Here is a 20,000-nt window from a genome sequence, read left to right as displayed (position 1 = left end):
ACACACACACACACACACACACACACACACACACACACACACACACACCCTGCGAACTGACATTGACTATTCTTTGTATGTGTGCGAGAGAGAGAGAGAGAGAGAGAGAGAGAGAGAGAGAGAGAGAGAGAGAGAGAGAGAGAGAGAGAGAGAGAGAGAGAGAGAGAGAGAGAGAGTTCTAAATGTTTCTTTTCTCTGCATCTTTTCCACCGTAATATTTTCGTTTTATATCTAAGTTTTCATCAGTAAGCTTCAGCTCAGTCTATCATCTCTCTTCCAAGGGTTGGTGCTCTCCTTCAGTTATCTGTAGCATGGTAGAGTTCGCATTTAACAGATCGACTGCAAATCACACTTATCTTAAGATTCGATAAGTAAAATAGTAACCGTAGTAGTGATTTTGTTGGTGGTGGTGGTGGTGGTGGTGATGATGGTGGTAGTAGTAGTAGTAGTAGTAGTAGTAGTAGTAGTAGTAGTAGTAGTAGTAGTAGTAGTAGTAGTAGTAGTAGTAGTAGTAGTAGTAGCAGCAGCAGCAGCAGCAGCAGCAGCAGCAGCAGCAGCAGCAGCAGCAGTAGCAGCAGTAGTAGTAATATGATAATGATGTCGATACTACTACTACTAGCACTACTACTACTTCTAATGATAATAATGATAATAATTATAATAATAATAATAATAATAACAATAAAGAATAATAAAATAACAATAATAATAACTACGATAATGAAGATAGTACTCGTAGTAGTAATAAGTAAAAAGGCAGCCAAAATAAAAAATAGAAACTATAAAATAAATAGATAAATCAAGAGTAAATAAATGAAAACCCAGCGTGATGTGAACGTTAAGCAGTTGTTTTCTTCCCTGGCGAGTGTAGCACAGCCGCGGCCCGGGAAGAGGAAGAAGCCCCGCTGAGCGAAGAGTAATGTGTCGGCAGGCGGCGCTAAGCGAGGAGGTCTTTGTTTTGACGGCGGCTTTCAAGACGCTGTATTTTACTGTCGCGGGATGCGGGAAGCAGATGGACGCAAGCCAAATAAGCCACAGATAAGAGAGGCATAACAAAATGATCCATAGTAAGGATATATGAAGAAGAATGAGCCAAAGACAAACTGAGCCATAATCAAGAACCACTGATCAAAAAGAATATGAGCAAATGTAGGGTCTTCGAACACACGGATGTACGGAAATGTCAGGAGGGAATGTGAATAGTGGAAAGATATGTAATCCTTACAACAACAGGGAAAAATCTTTAAACTGTTTTTTTTTTTTTCACCTTTTTGACATGCCCGGTCCTACAAAAAAAAAAAATAAATAAATAAATAAAAATAAATAAAAATTTTGGGGATGAAAAACTTTCCTCTTATATAAGGGATAATGAAATTATATATATATATATATATATATATATATATATATATATATATATATATATATATATATATATATATATATATATATATATATATATATATATATATATATATATATATAAGCTTTCTTTTAAGTGTCTTTACTTTATTTTAAAGTGAAATATGATTATTATATATGTTCCACTCCTAATAATTGTAAATAATATTTAACTATATAAAATTGTTCTTCTTTAGGTAAAGAACATTTCTCAATTTCTCTCCTTTACTGTCCTTACTTAATGGTGGAAATTGTCATTTATCAGTATTAGCAAAATGACGGAGACTGCCACGTGTAGGCTTGATGGCGTGTTGCAGCTTCTCTTGCTGTATGTTTTCGTGTTCTAATCATATTTATAGTTTGTGTTTATCATACATTGCTTTCTTTGTGTTTTTACTTTTTATTGTTTTTTTATAGTTATTTTTACTTTCCTGTATTCTACTTTTCTGTCTTTCTCATTTTACGTTTCCTTTCTGTTCTTGTGTTCTGTCACATGTCACGGCACGTGGAAATTCTCCGAGGATGAAAATGTAGCTCATCCCAAAAAGGCAGAACAAACTAGAGGAAGAAAGAAAATGTCCATAGGGATTAGACGTGGAAAAATTATAACTTCTCTTCTTCGTTTCCAAAGTAAAAAAGGAGATGGGAACACGTGTCGGTAGCAATGAAAGAAAGAACATAACATCTCTTCCTCACTGACAATATCAACATGGAGTAGAAATGTGTCTGTAGTGAGGAAAAGAAGACATGACACCTCTTAATCATGGACAAAATAAACATGAGGTAGAAATTTGTCTACAGAGATTAAAAACGAAAGACATGACATATCTCCCTCATCTACGAAATAAACGTGATATAGAAATGTGTCTGTTGTGATGAAAGAAACACATGACATATCTCTTTCGTACACAAAATTGAACTTATACAGAAATATGTGTTTATAGGAATGAAAGAAAAAAATGACGTCTTTCTCACCGATAAAACTAAAAAAATTAGGTGAATATACGCTTTTCTAGCAATGAAAGTAAACATGACATCTCTTCCTCACAGCAAACTAAACCTGAAATAGAGACATATCCCTTAAGATCAAAGACACGTCACCCAGCACCACTTCCCCTCTGGCTCCACCTTTGAATTCTGGAGCGGCCTTTATATATATATAATCCACCAGGCTGAGATTAGTCGATTTTTTCAAAGTTTTATGGTTGCTTTCTTTCAGTCAGTGAGTCGAGGGTTCCGTCTCCTAATATCCTCGGTTGAAGAGTCTCACGTTTCACACAGTTTTGACTTATGATGGATTCCTTCTGTAAGTTCCAAGAGGACTTCTAAGGTTAAAAAAGATACACAGATAGAAACACGTGTTCTTTGAGATGAAATGAGAGAGAAAAGGAGAGAAAAAAAAAGTAAAAACAAATATGACAAATTTACTGTACTTCTGAGGCTGAAATGAGATATTGTATGTCATTAGCAATCACAAGAAATCCCTTTTTATTTGTTCTTTTTATTCACTCTCACTCTCTCTGCCTTCCCCTTACTTTGTTACAGGTTGAGGTTTTAATCTATACCTTCAAGGAATCCCATTTTCCTTAACTTACGGTGAAGAAGCGAGAGGCAAAAGGAGGATAACAGGGGAAAAGAGATTAGTCCGTGGAAGTAAAAAGTCCTGGGAGGGGCATAAGCCTTGATTAATGAAGGGAGCACGTGGAGGGGCAGTGAAAAGAGAGAGAGGCTGTGGAGAGGAGAGAGAGAGAGAGAGAGAGAGAGAGAGAGAGAGAGAGAGAGAGAGAGAGAGAGAGAGAGAGAGATTATATATATATTATAATCCTAAAACCACTAACATTTCCTGCCTTTGCCGGAAAATCTCACCGTCTGTCTGTGTTCGCGAAGTAGTGATTGGATAGATCCACACACAGGCTTTCCATCAGCTTGAGAGCGTAGGGAAAATGTATCATTCGTATCACCAAGTATCCACATTGCGTCTCATCTCTTCAGTTCGTCGCAGTAACTCGAGAATTCTTTTTTTTTTTTTTTTCTCATTGGAAGATTCAATGTTTTTATTTTATCATTTTTAGGTGTGTATGATTGTATAATTTTGTTGCATTATTTAGATTCTTGATTTATAAAGACTTTAGTAAATAAGAAAAACTATGCATATTACTGTTGCATTAACTAGATTACTGATACATAAAAGCATGAGTAAATAAGGGAAGCTGCAGGATATCGTGAGGCCTACACGCGGCAGTGCCTTCATGAAACATACCTATCTGTTTCCACCTATCATCCTTCAGTATGTCTAATCCTTTAAAACGGTCTGCATCTGTACAATTTTCTTTTTAATTTGCGAAAAAAATTTTCATCAGTCCTTACAGATCATTAAATCATGAAAATTAGAAGAATATTGATATAAAATGTATGTATGAATTGAAAAATGTGTTTTCAAGTGTCTCCATCTTTTTAAATTTGAAATGTGATTATTATTTGTACCGTACTCTTAAGAACTCAAAAAAACTATTTTAGATATGTATAATGTTTTTTTTTAAGTAAAGAACATATCACAATTATCAGATAAAATTTTTTAAATTGAATTTTTTTCACTTTTTAATACAGGTCTGGACATGTATAAGAAAAATTTATAATATATATAATATATATAATATATAATTGCAATAATTTTTTTCTTCTAAGGTTACAGATAATTGAATTATAAAAAGTAGAAGAATATAGATATAAAAAGTATGTCAATCACAAAGTGTTTCTTTAAGTGTCTTGTTTTTTAAGTTAAATATGATTATTATCTGTACCGCACTCCTAAGAACTCAAAAAGACAATTTTACATATGTATATATATATATATATATATATATATATATATATATATATATATATATATATATATATATATATATATATATATATTTTTTTTTTTAGTAAAGAAGATAACCCATTTATCAGATAAGAATTTTTAAATTGAGATTTTTCGCGCTTTTTTAACAAAGGTCTAGACGTGTACGAAAAATTTTAATTTTTTGCGATAATTTTTTGTAAGGTTACATATAATTAAATCATGCGAAGTAGAAGGTAAAAAGTATATATCAATAAAAATATAAGTTTTTAATTGTCTTCGAATTTTTTTTTTTAAGTGAAATATGATTATTATTTGCTCTGCACTCCTAAGAACTCAAAAGACTATTTTCCATATGCATAGTGGTTCTTCTTTAAGTAAAGAATATATCTTATCACGTGAAAAATTTTAAATTGAATTTTTTTTATCATGTTTTTTTTTTTTTTTAGCACAGGTTCGGACCTACACAAAAAAAAAAAAAATCAATTTTTTTGTGAACAAAAATTTTTCTCTAATGTTACAGATAAGTATATCATGAAAAGCAATAGAAGAATATTTATATAAAAAGTATACATCAATCGAAAAAGTGTTTTTAAATTTTTATTTATTTTTTATTAAATATTAGTATTATCTCTGCTGCACTCCTGAGACCTCAAAGGAATATTTTACATATGTACAGTTTTTTTTTTTTTTTTTAGTAAAGAACTTATCCCACTCAGCACTAACAACCTTAGTCGATTTCATTCATCCACCACTCAATTTAAGAACAAATTCCTTCCAGTCTTTTCTAAATTTAAGTTAAGTTTGAACCCGTTATTTCCTGTGCTATCCTGAGAGATTTGTTTATGTCTTTTTGTTATAAGGACCTCTATCAGATCCTCTCTTCGTAGTAGTAATTATCACTGCTTTTCCTTCTTACTTACAACAACAACAACAACAACAACAATCAAAATCATAATGCTCTCGCCACATCCTCGAGCCACAGTAAGCAAACGTACCGCGGTGGATCCTTCCGTAGACTTCTCACACATGTTGGTCTTGTTTTTCCTCCTAGATAGACGTTTGGTCGAGAATAATTGCGCTGCTTATGAGACAAAGGCGGTGGTTGTGTCTCGCGTGATCTCATTATAGATAGGAGGAGGGAAGGGAGGGGAGAAGTGATGAGTACCTCCTGGATGAATGAGCTTCCTCGCACACAGGTAGAGGCGCAGGTAGATATGGAGTCTATCCTGTCTGCCCAGCCTCGTGTCCGCCAGGTGAGATACAATGACGCTACCTGTTGTTTTAATGCGTTTTATTTTGCGATTTATTTAAAAGCTGGTGAATAAAGAAAGTATGTTTTATGCATAGGTGTTAAGTGGTGCTGAATGCAATAAGAAAGGTAAATGTTAGTTAATTAGCATGCCTACGAAGTGTGTGTGTGTGTGTGTGTGTGTGTGTGTGTGTGTGTGTGTGTGTGTGTGTGTATCCAGGAATGCACACATTTCGCAGGCAACGGATACGCTCAGAACGACTCAACACCCCCATCCAGTCCGTTGCAGGTTTTTCAGTCCAGTAATGGCGGGACTTGGGAAACTAATAGCGGACGGCTGGACGGCGTCATTTCAGGCCCGGAGCGTGGGTGTCGGTGAGAGAAGGTTTAGTGTCGCTTGTCTCGAGTTGCGCGACAAAAAAACGAAGAAGTGGCAGTGAGATGATGATAATGGGTGGGAAAATAGCAAAGAAAACACATCATATCCCATTTCATCATCGAAGCAGATCCGTAACACACACACACACACACACACACACACACACACACACACACACACACACACACACACACACACACACACACACACACACACACACACACGGCACTGGAATTCACATAAGCTGCGTCGCTTTAAAAAGGGAATTCGCTCTCCTCAGCTTTTTTTTTTCTTTCGACGGTGAATTCGTTGTTCTTTTCTTTCATCCAATCCCTTTCCGTGTGTGTGTGTGTGTGTGTGTGTGTGTGTGTGTGTGTGTGTGTGTGTGTGTGTGTCCCTATCTTCGCAGTATGTACAGGAGAGCTTAGTCTAGTTCGCTGCAAGAGTACGTTTTCTGCGACTCCCGAGGGAACAGAGTAGTGGCGGAGGCTGCGAGACTTGGCTGCCGTCCCCTGCCACCTGCTACTTTTGGGGAGGATAACCGGCCCGTAAAGGCTGCTCGTAAATGGCACTGTGCTCTCCAAGGTTCATTTGCTCCCGCGTCACACAGTTTGCAGATTATTCGCTTCTCTGCAAACTCGACCCAAGAAAATTCCTCTCACGTCACTGTAGATAATTCTCCCATTGATTAACTCACCCAGCGTAACGTAACCTAACCTAACTCCACCCAAGAAAACTGCTCTCACGAATGTCACTGTCGATATTTCTCCCAATGTTTAATTCCTGCACCGTAGCGTAACTTAACCTAATGCCTCACAGGGAAATTATCTGAAGAAGAATTTAGGTGGCATTAAAGATGTACATGCTGATCACCATCACATAGGTTACTGATGCACAAAATATACTTAGGAATTAGAGAAATGTGTGGAATAGTAGTGTTTTAAAGCTGTTTAAGGAAAAATTTCAGTGTAGTGTTGATAAATAGTCTTTTTTATAAGGTAATAAATGATGTATGTATTAATCACCATCATATAGATTACTGATGCACAAATATAATTAGGAATTAGCGAAGTGTGTGGAATAGTAGTGTTTTGAAGCTATTTAAGAGAAAATTTCAGTGGAGTCTTGATAAATATAGTCCTTTTAATGAAATTAATGATGTACATATTAATCACCATCACTAATAGTAAAGCATAGATTACTGATGCACAGACATACTTAGGAATTAGAGAAATGTGTGAAATAGTAATGTTTCTCTCAGTATTTAGGATTTACAAGACCGAGGGAGCGGTAAGAAGTTTTTATAAGTTTCTAGGACGCTTCCCGGACATTTTAAAGATGACGTTGTCTGGAAAGTCTCATTCTGCTTTACGTGATTCGCTACGCCAAGGATTCAGTAGTTCATGCCCTCTCCTTGCTTGCCTTGCCCTGCCTTGTCTTGCCTTGCCCTGCCTTGCCCTGCCTTGTCTTGCCTTGCCTTGCCTTGTCTTGCCTTGCCTTGCCTTGTCTTGTCTTGCCTTGCCCTGCCTTGCCTTGCCCTGCCTTTCCTTGCCTTGCCTTGCCCTGCCTTGCCTTTCCTTTCCTTGCCCTGCCTTGCCTTGCCCTGCCTTTCCTTTCCTTGCCTTGCCCTGCCTTGCCTTGCCCTGCCTTGCCTTGCCTTGCCCTGCCTTGCCTTGCCCTGCCTTGTCTTGCCTTGCCCTGCCTTGTCTTGCCTTGCCCTGCCTTGTTTTGCCTTGCCCTGCCTTGTCTTGCCTTGCCCTGCCTTGCCTGCCTTGCCCTGCCTTGTCTTGCCTTGCCCTGCCTTGTTTTGCCTTGCCCTGCCTTGTCTTGCCTTGCCCTGCCTTGCCTGCCTTGCCCTGCCTTGCCTGCCTTGCCCTGCCTTGCCTTGCCTTTCCTTGCTTTGTCTTGCCTTGCTTTGTCTTGCCTTGCCTTGCCTTGCCTTGCCTTGCCTTGCCTTGCCCCACCACGCCTTACGCCACCCCTGTGCAGTCTCCACCCAACAGATCGGTTAGGGGGCTTCAGAGTAGACACCAGGGAGCACTTGCCGCCTGAGGTCACCCGCGGCGGCGTGAAGGGAAGGAAAGGAAGGCGAGGGACGCGCGGAGGAAAACATTTGAACATAGAATTGCGGAGAGAGAGAGAGAGAGAGAGAGAGAGAGAGAGAGAGAGAGAGAGAGAGAGAGAGAGAGAGAGAGAGAGAGAGAGAGAGAGAGAGAGAGAGAGAGAGAGAGAGAGAGAGAGAGAGAGAGAGAGAGAGAGAGAGAGAGAGAGAGAGAGAGAGAGAGAGAGAGAGAGAGAGAGAGAGAGAGAGAGAGAGAGAGAGAGAGAGAGAGAGAGAGAGAGAGAGAGAATAAATAACAGACATATTACGTATGTAGTTTCATTCACATTCTGACCCCTACACTACTGTTCTCACCACGACTATTTTTCAAAGACCACAGATGATCTGCCGGGTTCTCAAGAGTGCTTCTCCAGTTAATAATGTAAAACTTTTGTCACTATCACTAGAACAATAAAAAAATAATGAAAAAAAACCTTGAAACTTTAATTAGAGGCCTTTTAAAGTAGTGGAAGTGCGGTGCAGTGTTTTGAGAATGTGGCCCACAGCATGACGATATGACTACTTGATGGAAAATCGAAGAAAATAGGATTTGAATCTGCTCAATAAATCGAAGAAGGAAGGGAATTCGAAACTCCACAGCGAATCGAAGAAGCAGGATTCGAACCTGCTAAGTGAATCGAAGAAAGAGGATTCGACACCACAAAGTGAATGGCCATCACCACCTCATTCCTTTACAAGTATGACGGAAAATAATAAAAAATATATATATTTGTATTACTTTTAATACATACGTGTTGTGTATAATTAAACCCTTTGCACCCTTTCCCAATGTGTACCAGCGTAATTATTGAATTTTGATAGTTAAAAAATAAGCGAGCCAGTGCCCCTCTTACATAAAGAATGAACAAGAAGGGATGAATTGGTTTGATATTTATAGGGAGGCGAGGTTTAACTCTCTTTGCCCCACAGAAGCGCGATGCTCAGGGAGGAAGGGAAGCAAGTGGAGGAGGCCGCGTGCGTCTCACCACCACACAACATATTAATTTAGGGAGCTGAAAATTTCAAGCATAACTCAGCGAACCGTAACTAAACATGCTTGTGGTGTAAATCAACCCCGACACTCATGGCAGGTTTACATGTGGCATTCCATTTTCTTTCACTTTAGTTGATGTTTATTTTTTAACATCTATTTGTTTTGCACATTTATCTGTTCTTTTTTTCAGTTCCGATATGTATTAATTTGTATTCACTACTCCAATTGTTTTTATATAATTTTTGTGTTCATTCACTCTGCTGGCACTACTACGATGTTTTGTATATTTTTTTTATTTTTTGTTTTTAGATTCACAGTTTAAATTGTTTTTATTGTTTTCATGAGTTTATGTCGTTATTTGTCTTTATTGTATTTATTTTGTTATGTTAAGTATTGCTTCCATACAATGATGCACACGTGGTTCTCAAAATTCAGAGCCATGTTTTCATGTTAGAAGTAGCAGTAGTAGTAGTAGTAGTAGTAGTAGTAGTAGTAGTAGTAGTAGTAGTAGTTTAATCTAGAATTTGCTTTTTGTCTTTGTTACATCATGTATCAGCTTACATTTGCTGTTATAATTGTTAAAACTTTCAAATGCTTGCTTTGATTTGGTTTGCAAGATTTTTTTCAGTTTTTCTTATGTTTAACTAATTTATGTATTTTTTTCATATATAATTATGTATTTATTGACTTGCATCAAAGTAATTTTTTATTAACCTGTATGGTAAGTTAATTTGGTGGATGGTTACTAAAAAAATATTTAATTCGAGTATTCGTTAACAGTAACTGAGGTAAGTATAACTGTACATTTATTTTTTATTTAGTTATGTACTTTATCCGACTCAATACAGTAATTTTTTAATACTTTTAGACATAAGCCAATGTATAATGCGAATGTTCATGAAAGTCTACTGCCCATCAATTTTTATTCATGTCGACTATTTGTTCATTCACACGCACTCTTGTTGTAATGTATGAAGCGTTCAGCTGAAAACACGCATATAAAGTCACCAGGAATATGTAATGCGTATGTTCATGAAGGTCGGCTGTCCACCTCTTTTTATTTATTCTGACTACTTGTTCATTCACACTCACTGCTCTTGTAATTTATAACACCATCAGTCAAAAATGCGCAGAAATGTTTAATGCGATTGTTCATGAAAGGGAGCTGAGATAATCTTTCGTCCTTCGTCTGTTGTTTCCACCCGTGCTGCAGTGAGCCGAACTGAACACTCCTATGCTGCATTTTTAGCATTTTTAGCATTTTTAGCATTTTTAGCATTTTTTGTAGTACACAGCGCATCTGCATGGCTAACTGTACTAACTTCCCAAGCACACTGTTTTCACTTTGCGCGGAATTGTGTAAATGTTAGTTTATCTGGAACGTGGGGAGTCCGTGAGAGGGCACAAAATAAATAAAAAAGGGGGGAAAAGGAAGAAGAAAAGAATAAGTGCATAACATTCTTAGTGATTCCCTCAGCACAAGGAGGCGCAAGCTGACAAAAGATGTAAAGCGTCCAGGATATTTTAGAACGAACATTGCGGTGTCGAAATTTGAAAATGTATCTCAACGTATATGTTCCATCATTTACTTTTCAGTCTTTTGAGAGAGAGAGAGAGAGAGAGAGAGAGAGAGAGAGAGAGAGAGAGAGAGAGAGAGAGAGAGAGAGAGAGAGAGAGAGAGAGAGAGAGAGAGATAAGCTTTGAAGAGAAAGCCATTACATCGTTCATTGTGTTAGGTAATAACCCTAGTTCATTCTTTATTTATTTTTCTTTTTTTCTTATTTTGTTTCGCTTAATGATTAAACGTTTCATATAAAGGAGAACATCAGATTTAGAAAAGATAAATAAAATAAGGAACATTGGATGGAGCTGCTTGAGTTGCATAAAAGAGAGAGAGAGAGAGAGAGAGAGAGAGAGAGAGAGAGAGAGAGAGAGAGAGAGAGAGAGAGAGAGAGAGAGAGAGAGAGAGAGAAAGAAAGAAAGAAAGAAAGAAAGAAAGAAAGAGAGAGAGAGAGAGAGAGAGTGGGGGGGGACAAATTCATTATTTTCTGCAGTGGTGTTTGTACTGTCTGTGTGGCGGACGCGAGAGAGAAAATGGGAGAGCATTTTAATGAGGGGTGGGAAGGAGGGAGGCAAGGGATATACGAAATGCAGAATATATATATATATATATATATATATATATATATATATATATATATATATATATATATATATATATATATATATATATATATATATATATATATATATATTTTTTTTTTTTTTTTTTTTTTTTTACATCATAAAATATAATTATTTCCAATCTGTGTCAAGTGATAGAAAAACTAACTTGACTTTGTACACTGTAATTTGTTATTGATGTCTGAAGATCAAATATTTTCTAGCATTTTAGTGTTCCAGTGTGACGTAAAAGAGATGCCTTCACATGCACTCCAGTTGTGTCGTTGCTAGTGACTGATATTTGTTACATCTTTCCTAAATTGCTAATCACTCTGAGACATCTTCACTTGTTCTACAGCCACCTCCAATCTCTAAACTGGACAGAAATTACAAAATTTTTTTTTTTGTAGATGCTTATAAAGATTTCATGCATTAATTCTGGTGTTGCTAATTTTTTCGTATCTCATTGAAAGGGTTAACTTTGACATTTATTTTTTTCCGTATTTTTTTTTTCTCATGATAGTGACTTTCAGTTTTTTTTTAATAATTCTTTTCCTGATGCTTTTTAGACCTCGCAGATTGTTACATTATCCTTTATTTATTTATTTATTTGTTTATTTTATTTATTTATTTTTTTTAGTTTGTATTGGTTCCGTGGCTTGGTGTGCTGTGTTGTAATTCTGTACAAAAAACCGCTGTAGTTCCGTGACTTGGTGTGCTGTACTGTAATGTTGTGATGTACAAAAACCGCTATACCGTATGGTTGTCCTACGCGTGACACTGCATACGTGAGCCTGCCGCTAGACTCCGATTTAACGAAGCAAATGCAACACGTGCGTGACCTGGTGCATGACCGAGCCAACCAACATCTGAAGGTACCTGACCATTAGGTGAAACTGTTGAAACGTGACTCGCCTTGCTAACAGCAGGTGAGATAGAGCAGTGCCGTTCCTGTCCTCTGCTTCCTCGCGAATCGCGTCTCTCACAGCTACCCGAGACGACTCCCCTATCACTGACACCTTTAACTTCTGAAGGAAAGCTAAGGGAAATTAAATAATTGTTGAAGGTACTTCTATTTCTTTACCTACTGGAAAAGACAATAGTTTTAGTTGAGGTATTCCATTTTTTTCTTTCTTTTTACCTTCCTAAGAAAAGACGAGAGGAAAGAAGACATTGAAACAATCTCTGCTTGTGTACCTCCTGAAGAAAAAGAATAAACTGTTGATCACTAATATCCTCCTGTGTGCGTGTCAGGCCGTGTTTCTTCTCACTACACCGTGTCGCGCGAGGATGAGAGAGAGAGAGAGAGAGAGAGAGAGAGAGAGAGAGAGAGAGAGAGAGAGAGAGAGAGAGAGAAATCGCCTCGCACTGCCTGAGAGCAGCGTGCGGCGCGGTGACCAGCGGCCTTTTCTCGCACATCATCTCTTAATTTCGATATCTGACGCTAATAATTATAATTCTTATTGCACAAAAAAAAAAAATAATAATAATAATAATAATAATAAAAAAAGAGAGAGAGAGAGAGAGAGAGAGAGAGAGAGAGAGAGAGAGAGAGAGAGAGAGAGAGAGAGAGAGAGAGAGAGAGAATAAATAAATAAATAAAGTGAAAAAAAAAAATCGTTTGTCCATCCCAGAAATTAAGTGAGAGGTTAGATTCCTAGTGCTAGAGATTAGCATCGTGCGTACCATCCCTGCATCAAGACCTGTAAACTGTGTAATGTATACTCGTATGACAAAAAACGACTCTGCATTCCAGAGGTAGATTTCAGAAATGTAGCTTTTACTTATGTAGCAGTCTTATTATTTTTTTTTTTTCTTCCGAACAGGAAAGTTTAATGAGTTTATCCTTTTTTTACCCTTTTTTTTTTTCTTCTTAAAGGAGACACATGCGGGATTGTACAGGTTGAGCATCCATCCATGGTTCATACATCGCATTTTTTTTTCTTGTTAAGCCTTATCTGATAAGAAGATAGGTGACTATCAAGTAGGTCAGTTGTTATATTTTTCAGCCATGTTCAACACTTTCTATCTTTTATGACTCCCATTTAGTCTGTTTTGCCTTACCTTTGTACAGGTTGTAGGTAAGGGTAACAGGGAAAAGTCTTTCCCTGACAATTAAAAAAGCGAAGTAGATCACTGGAAAACACAAATAATGGAAAGAATGAATTGGCACAAGCTATCTCATCTTAGTTTGTCATTTATCCATACTATCCCACCTCCACATATTTCCCATCCCCACCACTCAAAAATAAATAAATAAATAGAAAATAAAAAAATACCCAGGCCATATTTTTCATCCCCATATATGTACCTGTATGCTCCCCCTCCTCCCTCACCCCTCCCTCCTGGTGATGAAACTGCAGAAGGAGAGTGTTTGGGCAAGCTTTCTGAGTAATTAGCTTTGTTCTGTTCCTCTGATACTGGAAGACTGGACATTGACGGGGACACGTTCTCTATAAGGCAACACCCTGCTTCCTTTCTCTCTTCACCTTCTCCCTTCTCCCGTGCTGCGACGCCCAGAGCAAGGAAACTTTTATAATGCACGTCTTAGGATCATGTTCTGAAAAACTTCTGCGCCGCAACTCTATTACTTTCAAAAGACTCTTGTTGATGTGACGTAGGATTTTAATGGTGTTTTTTTTTTTTTTTTTTACTGTTTGAGTGACAGATCAACAAAATTTCTACGCTATTAACAGAAGAAGCACTCTTAATGAGAACCCGGCTAATCATCTTTGTGGCCTTTGAAAATAGTCGTGTTGAGAGAGCAATGTGTTTCTGAATATGGTCGTTAGTATCACGTTACTTATAATAATGCAATATAATGTAGCATTCCTATAAATAAATACAATAGCGACAGTAACTATCGGATTACGACACTTCTTGCCATGCTCCTCATGATCCCTTACCAGATGTACGTAAATTTACAAGGACAAGGTACAAGGAAAGATGTTTTCTTGCTGGTATCGTTTTATATTTGTGCTGGTGCGTTAACGTGCAATAGTGTGTTTTGGTCATAAGTTTATAATCATCATCTTGGTCATCACAGTGGTCATCATCAGCATTCTGTCACCATAATCCAGTGTCACCTTAGGGACACGTATCAGTAGTAGTAGAAGGAGTAACAGTAGTAGTAGAAGCAGTAGTAGTAGTAGGAGTAGTAGTAGCATCAGTAGTGGTAGTTTCACCCACACATGTCACAGTGTAGGAGCATCTGCAAGGTTTTGTACTTGTGCAACTGCCATCATCAAAGAAACTGGCGTCTCCTAATTTCTTGTATCGGATGGTAAGCTTCTCTCCCGCAGTGATATCATCCATCGGATCGCACATGCTGGTTGGGGAAGAGAGAGGAAGAAAGAATGCGACAAGTCACGAGTACAGTGTAATGAAGACCAAAATGTACTGACTCTCTAAACTACCAGAACACAGAGGTGGAGAGAGTCAAAGATTGAGGACTTAGTTGGTTAAAGGTAGATATAGAAACCGAAGAAGACGAATTTTGGTCATCCTGTACACTATGAATAACTAATACACATAATCACTCACCTCACTGGGCCTGAACCGTCATTCACCACAATCTTTTCTAAATCACAGTCCAAGTTGACATTCTGCATGTCTGCCTCCAGATGACCTCCCTCACACATGAAGATGTAGCCGTCGCATTCTCTGGGGGGGGAGAGAGAGAGAGAGAGAGAGAGAGAGAGAGAGAGAGAGAGAGAGAGAAAGAGAGAGAGAGAGAGAGAGAGAGAGAGAGAGAGAGAGAGAGAGAGAGAGAGAATGTTAAATATTGGCATCATAATTCAAAGTTATGCAGTATAACAAATTTGATGCGGGTTCCGGAAATAGGTTTCAAAGTCCCTCTCCTTATGTTGCTCATCACAGAAGTGGAGTATGTTAGCTTGCTCTTTTTGCGTCATAAGTAGAAATAGAAATTTCATTATCCGGTATTATAAATAGCCAGACTTTTATGTCCTTTTTATACTGCTTGATTATATTATACTAACTACAAATAGAAGAGAGAACAGCAGAATAGAAAAGTGCTCCCTGTGGCCGAAGCCTGCTCGAAAAACTACATTTTATTTTGTAGTCAGAGAGGAGAAGGCTAATTTTGTTCGTGATGGAATGTGTAAATTCTTGGTGGTTAATCATATGATGAGTGGTTATTGTAGATGGAGGCACAGTGAGGATGTTCACGGATAGTGCAGCAGCCTTGCTTGGCGCCTTGTAATGAGGCAGCAGTCCGTGGGGCCCCAACGCTATTCATTCCAGTCAGTGTACCTTGCCTTGTGCACACCATATGCTGGTTACCTCACATCCTGATGGTGATCATTGACTGCATGACCCCACAGCCCATTATAGATCGAGAATAGTAGTGGTGACTTAACTCAGGGTTATCTACACGTACCAAAAAGTGTAATGTGGCACAGGTGTGCGTATAATGCAAATGTTGCATCTTGCACTCGAGCGGGCGCGAAATAAAATTTACCAAGTGACAGAAGAGGACGTTACTAAGCTTGTGAACTGTGTGTGTGTGTGTGTGTGTGTGTGTGTGTGTGTGTGTGTGTGTGTGTGTGTGTGTGTGTTTTACGTACGATACTAAGCAGGACTGTCTAGTAAGGAGTACATGTCGGTGGTGAGACTTTACTTGTATTTATTCATTTATTTGCATTATATTAATCTTTATTTTGTTTATGTAATTTTATTATTATTATTATCATTATTATTCTGTGTGTGTGAGCATATTCTTCATTGTTATTGATTAATTTCATCACCTTTTCTCTCTCCTATCCTTTCTTCTCCCTATCCCCTTCCTCTCTCCACAAAGTTCTACCATCTTACTTCTTGCAGAATGGCTTGCAGCCTTTAGTTTGCCCGTTGCACGGAATCTTGACCGTTTTTGAGTCTCCCGGATTCATTTTCTTTACACATTTTCTAGCGCCCTGGGACTGAGATACCTGTGCTTGGAGTACCACCAAGAGGCAGACCACTCCCACAAGCACGTCCTTTGACAACACGAACATTGTACTGAAAGTAGAAGATGCAGATGATTAGTTCCACAATACGTCATGGTAAAGATGTTTCATTCATATTTTTAATCCTGATCTTTGTTACCCTCGGTATTAAATGTTATGGATTTCTATAGGAAACAGGGAACATCAACTAGTGTAGGGAATACTATCGCTAATAAGTAAATGAAATATAACCAAGTTACATTTCAGTCGATTATTCAAAACAACATTGCCAAAATCATTATCCTATCAGGACGTTAGTGTATTACCAATGTGTTTGACATGTGTTTGAAACTGTCATGCCTCCTGCAGGAGCATCATGGAAACACTGAGAAGTGGATCTGAAGACACGATAAATTGGCTTTGAGAGACACGCCGCAGAGGTTTTAACTCCCAACGTGGACATTAGTAGTCAAGCGAGTCAGACACGTTACCAATCAGGTCAAAACAATCGCAATAACCAAATGATTTTCGATCGGCTGCGGCTGTCCTGTCGTTACATTGATTTTTTGTTTCCATTTAGAGAAGTTTCTGGTGTTGCAATTTTCCATTACCGAAACACTAAAAGTATCTCTACATTTTGCGTCTCTTCTCTGGGAAGCCCGTCTCCTCTCTGAGACCATTTAGTTTAGTAGAGTTTGGTCACGTCTCTCTCTTCTGGAAGTCAAGTGACAATCAGGACCGTTCTGGATCCTCATCGCTGTCCACTAGTGTCATACCCCACATTTTTGGAGCATCATGGAAAGCTTAAGAAATTTATATGTAGACGAGATAAATTGGCCATGAAATAGAGTAAACACTTAAGTTTGACACATTACCAGTGAACCCAAGGTGATCACTAATGCTCCAGTCATTTTTGGTCGGCCTTGACTGTCCTGTCACTCCAGGAAACACTGCATGGTTCATCAATGTGTTAAGGAGTTTGAGTAAAAAATTTAACAGCATTGGGCTCTGGAAGCTGAAGACGATCTTCATGAATCTTGTTATTTACGAAGTGTTAGTCTCCACATTCTCAGATATGAAAGATCAAATCACTCTGAGTCGAAAAAATTCTATGGTCAAATGCTTTTAACGCCATGCCTTAGAAAATACGGGATATTTTAATATACTCGTAAACGCGCTAAGAATTGACGAAGGGGAGGGGAGAGGAAAGGACAGCAATGACATCATGAAGATGTTACTTGATTACACATCAAGGTTTTCATAAGTAAAGATATAATTGAATTCGAGAACCCAGTGTATCGTTGTAGTAAATAATAGTTAAAACATAACGAATGCCATATGGCAACAGCGACCAGCTGGACGTTGAGGGACGACCTGCGTGCAGCCACTTGCCACTGACGCGCGTGCATAAATGTCCTGTAACTTCTAGACCATTTCACCATAGAATATTTCCGACTTAATGACTTCATCTTTCATTTCTCAGAATATGTGACTTTCCTCCCGCGATGCCATATATATATATATATATATATATATATATATATATATATATATATATATATATATATATATATATATATATATATATATATATATATATATATATAATAGTATTATAGTTATTATTATTAATAATCAACGGTTTATTGATAGATGCTACTGATAGACGCAGGGAAGCCACAGAACGACTATATATATATATATATATATATATACTCGTATATATATATATATATATATATATATATATATATATATATATATATATATATATATATATATATATATATATATATATATATATATATATATATATTAGATATAGATAGATATAGATATAGATGTAGATAGATATAGATACAGATAGATAGATAGATAGATAGATAGATAGATATATCGTGTGTGTGTGTGTGTGTGTGTGTGTGTGTGTGTGTGTGTGTGTGTGTGTGTGTGCTCGCGCGCCGAGCTCTAGGATTCCACATACAAGTGATAAGCAATTTGCCAATACGGAGCATGAATTCTACGTTCAGAGTTTGGAAAAAAAAAAAAAAAGCTACAATATTAAATGTACAAACTGCAGTTGATATTGTATACAATTCACCAAAGAGTGTGTTCATAATATAATGCAAATGAAACCTGTAGAATTAAAGTTGAATGAAAAGTTTCGGCATTACCTTTTCTTTCACGAAGGAATTGAGCACCAGACGAGGACGTTGTCACGGCTCGGTGGACTGTCGCTGGAGCAAGCTGACTAACCGTGTCTCCTCGCCCTCTTTTATACACTGCAGTGCGGGGGAACTCGTAGCTGCACGTGCCCGTCAGGTGATGCTTGAGACAGAAAGAGGGATGACACCTCTGGAACACTTGTGCCTCATCACAGTACACGCCCCAAAGGTTTTTAGATTCATTGCCTCGAAACACTTTGCACACATGATAATGCATACTGACTAATGGATACTCGTGTTGCTTAGAGAGGTGGGATTTTTTTTTTTTTTTGGGGGGGAAATGCACTATTACACAACATTCTCTCTCTCTCTCTCTCTCTCTCTCTCTCTCTCTCTCTCTCTCTCTCTCTCTCTCTCTCTCTCTCTCTCTCTCTCTCTCTCTCTCTCTCTCTCTCTCTCTCTCTCTCTCTCTCTCTCTCTTTATTCATTCGATCATTCTCCTCTTTCTTCTTTTCTCGTGTGCAGTAATATTCATTCCCTTCATGGTAATTAAATATATTTTTCTTTAACCCGCTTATCGTATCTGTGACACAAATCTCCACATAGGAAAGAAAGACATGAAAAAAAAATAAATAAATAAATCAAATAAAAATAGACAAAAAAAATATATATATAATACAATAAGCTAAAAAGTTATAAAATATCTCAAGAAAATAGAAGTAGATGTAACTGGGGAAGGGGAGTGCAGGGGAGAAGGAGATGGAGGGGGTAGAAGTGGGAAGGTGTCGATGGGAAAAGAACAAAAAGGAGTAGGGGACAGGAAAAGGGAACGCTTATACCCCATTACTTCCTCTCTCCCTCTAATTCTTCACTCACTCCTCTCCCTTCTTGCTTATATTTATTCTCTACTTTCTCCCCGTACTCCCATCCTCCTCCTTCACCCCTCCTCCACTTCCTTGATCAGTGTACAGTATTCTCTTCCCCCCCATTACGAATTCCCTTGCTCCCTCTACTGCTCAATGCTTCCCTTCCTCCCCTTGTTTGTTTCCTCTTCCTTCCTCTTTCGTCTTGTCTCAAATCTCCCTCCCTGTCACCTCTCCTCCCCTTATCTGTCTGTGATAAAAGCGACAAGGGAATGATACCGCGCTCTCTCCCCTCATTCATTCCATAACATTTAGTCTCCATCGTTCCTCACACTCTCTCACCCTCTCGAGTAATTCAGTTTTCTTTCTCAGTCTGTCTCATTCAGTTTTATCTGTCGTCAGGATTCTTCCTACTCGGTCACTCTCACATTTCATCTTTCGATAACTTTTCAAACTCATTCGCGATTGCGTCCTCTCACTCGCGTTGACTCTCATTCAGTCACACTTTAAACAGCACTCACTCCCCCCCCCACTCTCAATCTCACTCACACTCGCATTTAATTTTTCACTTGTTTTCACAATCCAGTTCACGCTTGTTCTCTCCTTCACAATGACTCACTATCGTTTCTCACTTATAGCTTCCTATTTACAGCTATTCTCACTCTATTAATCTTTCAGTTCACTCACGCTTACTTTCCACTCAGCTCATTCACGTTTACCCTCACTTTCACTCACTCAGACTTGGCCTTCTTCAACTCACACGCTCAAGACTGCTACAGACTCTTTCTCTCGACGTATTAATCTCACTTCATTCGTAATGAAGTTGTTTGAGAAAATTTTCACAGACAAAATGGTATAATTGCTTAAAGAAAATATACTAATCACATAACT

At 37.9% G+C, this 20,000-nt stretch overlaps 1 long non-coding RNA gene across 1 annotated transcript; it reads right to left on the bottom strand.

Moving 5' to 3' along the window:
• Positions 1 to 14,081: 14,081 nt before the first annotated feature.
• On the bottom strand, positions 14,082 to 18,393 carry LOC135109217 (uncharacterized). The gene is made up of 4 exons (XR_010272613.1): positions 18,256 to 18,393; positions 15,969 to 16,154; positions 14,676 to 14,795; positions 14,082 to 14,460 (listed from the first exon to the last, which is right to left on the bottom strand). It is a non-coding gene; the product is annotated as an uncharacterized LOC135109217 (long non-coding RNA).
• Positions 18,394 to 20,000: the final 1,607 nt, after the last annotated feature.

This window comes from Scylla paramamosain, chromosome 18 (genome assembly GCF_035594125.1).
Source record: "Scylla paramamosain isolate STU-SP2022 chromosome 18, ASM3559412v1, whole genome shotgun sequence".
NCBI classification, from domain to species: Eukaryota; Metazoa; Arthropoda; class Malacostraca; order Decapoda; family Portunidae; genus Scylla; species Scylla paramamosain.
The sequence above is the reverse complement of the archived record's forward strand: the minus strand, read 5'-3'. Positions and strand labels throughout refer to the sequence as shown.